The following is a 2984-nucleotide window of genomic DNA, read 5'->3' as shown; positions in this document are numbered from 1 at the left end:
TAGAGCTGTATCTATACTAATAAAACTATTTAAAAGTCTTAGACTAATAGCTAGTATAGATGTTGAGATAGCCTGTAGCTACCCCTGTATTTCAGTATCTTCTAAACAACATCTGCAATATAGGGCTAAGCACTCTAAGACTTTTAAACAGTCTTATTAGTATAGATGCAGCTCTATTCTAAAGTTTTTAGAAGATTCTATTAAGTAGTTATTAAGATGCAGGGGTATGGTTTCTGTGTTTTTTGGTGGGATTTTAAGTGACTAGTTTGGTGATATGACCAGCTCGGTAATAGAGTACGTTAATGCTTGTTGTTGACTTATACAATCTTTTTTGTGAGTTTGAGATGTCTGAAATTCGTGCACGAGCCCGAGCCGTGCACGAGCCCGGCGGACACGGTAACTAGAGCTCCCCTACAGACACTAAGCGACCAACGCGCTGGACAACCTTCACGAGTTAATTCTATGCCCAAATCACAGAGCGTAACTAATACTGAGGAGCAGGTGATTGTTAATTTTATACTTGAGCTAGACGCGCAAGGATTTTCCCCTCAGCTACCAGCTGTGGCTGATATGGCCAATTCTTTGCGCGCTGAGCGCATATAACGAGATATCAACATGCTCCGCATCCTCCGCGACGCTAAATCACGTGGTGTCGATGGTATTTCGAAAATCACCCATAGCCAATCAGGGTTGCAGGGTTCGCGCGCAGATGCCCCTTCCCAGGGCCATACGCACAGCTGTTCATGCGGGGAGAGCTATCTTAACTAGGAGTTTAAGGACTATTGCCTAGAGAACTAAATCCTTACTCTCTACATGCCACATTACTTATTGCATATCCTCTAGCTACTTAATGTGGTCTGTTTCTTGCTATTAAAGTGTAAGTACTGCTAACACATTTAAGACTTAGTATACTAACACATCTTCTATATTAATAAGGAAGGCTTCCTACTAGCCTTTAGGGACATGTTTCTTAATATATTTACAAAGGTTAACTACTAAAAGGCCTTTAAGGTATTAGGGCTTATTCCTACTAATACACAGGTAGTGTTAGATTGCCTTAAAGTGTGGCTGCATACCCTACTAGTAGTACCTCTACCTAAAATACTATAGTAATCTAAGACGCTAAGCAATACACATAAGTTTAGGTCTTAATCTAAGCTTATAAGTAACTCCTTCTAATAATTACTAAGTGTAGCATAAGAGGGGTTCTTAAAGCTTGTAAAAGGGGCTAAAGAGATGCTGTATAAAAACATCCTTATTAAGGCCTGTGTGCAAGAGCTTAAAGAGTAATTAGCAGTAATAACTAAGAGAAAATTGCGTAAGAGAAAACAGATTTAGCATAGTGGCACACTTAAGTATGGCCTAGCAGCATTGCAGGTAGCTGCTAAGGCGTGTGTAGCAGCTTAGCTATCTAAGAAGACTTAGGGTAGAGGTAGTTAACTAGGAGCTTAGTTAACTGTTTAGCGCTATAGGAACTATAGTAAGACTAGACACAACGCACAAACGTGCTAGGAGGGTGTAGAAATATCTTCTAAATCTAATGCAAGCATATAGTATACTAGGTTACTATTTAATAGTAAGTAGTTGTAGTTGTAGTAACTTGTGTTAGTTGTGCTAAGAGAAAATGGCTAGTTTGGTGATATGGCTGGCTCGGTGATAATCTACGCTATACTACGCAACGAATACTTGCTTAAGTATTCTTGTGCTTACCTTTTGGTATAGGCAGAGAAGTCACGTAGTATTGATTTCGAGGGCAGGGCGCCTACTCTGTTACAGTTTAGAGGTCTAGTTGTTAGCTGTTCAACCTCTGGTAACCTGACTGTATCTTTAGGCAGGGCAGCCTAGGCTAAGTGAGTGGCCAACAGAGTTAGAGCGCATTTGTAAATAGTCTCTAGCTATTCTACAGGTGCTAGAGTGCTTGTGCAGTGTTGCACTTCTGTGCAAATGTCTAATTAGGAGTTAGTACTTAAGTAGAGTTTAATTTTATGTGTAACGTACTCCACGGGTGAGTCGTTCATACGGGTGAGTCGTTCATACTGCCAAGACCACACCAACATTCCACTTCACAACGCAATGCCTCAACAACAACACAAATCTAAGCCCTTTAAAGAAGCTGCAATACAGCTTGCGCTTCAGGCAGTTAAACAAGACGCGACGCTCACTCTGCGACGCGCTGCAGCTATATATAACGCGCCTTACAACACGCTACGCGATCGATACGCAGGACGCACTGCACGAGCTAATTGCACGCCAAAATCACGGAATATGGATCAGACTAAGGAGGATGTGATTGCTGAGTACATACTTAAGCTGGATACCAGAGGATTTGCCCCTCAATTGGCTGCTGTAGCTGATATGGCTAATTCTTTGCGCGCTGAGCGTAATATAGCCCATGTTGGCATAAACTAGCCTAATACGTTCGTCAAGCGCCGCCCTAACCTCTAAGTCAAGTTTAATTGTAAGTACAACTACAAGAGAGCCCTGTGTGAGGACCCTAAGGTTATTAGGGGCTAGTTCCGCCTAGTGGAGAATACTAAAGCTAAGTATGGTATCTAGGATAATAACACGTACAACTTTGATGAGACAGGCTTCATGATGGGCCAGATATTAACAGGAGCAGTTGTTACAGGCTCAGAGCGTCGCGGACGGCCAAAGGCAGTGCAGCAGGGCAACCGGGAGTGGACAACAGTCATACAGGGCATCAATGGCACAGGATAGGCCATTCCGCCCTTCATCATCTTCAAAGGCCGCAACCACCTCTCTGCCTGGTACAAAGAGGACAATCTACCCTACAACTAGGTTATTAGAGTCTCTAAGAACAGATAGACTACTAACTAGCTTAGTCTTGACTAGTTAAAGCACTTTAATGCCTATACAAAGACACGCACCTAAGGAGTGTACTAGCTGCTCCTTATTAACAGCTATAAGAGCCACAACTCCCTAGACTTCTAACAATACTGCAAGGAAGCAAACATTATTACACT

Source organism: Didymella exigua, assembly GCF_010094145.1.
Source record: "Didymella exigua CBS 183.55 unplaced genomic scaffold M421scaffold_84, whole genome shotgun sequence".
In the NCBI taxonomy this organism is placed as follows: domain Eukaryota; kingdom Fungi; phylum Ascomycota; class Dothideomycetes; order Pleosporales; family Didymellaceae; genus Didymella; species Didymella exigua.
The sequence above is the reverse complement of the archived record's forward strand: the minus strand, read 5'-3'. Positions refer to the sequence as shown.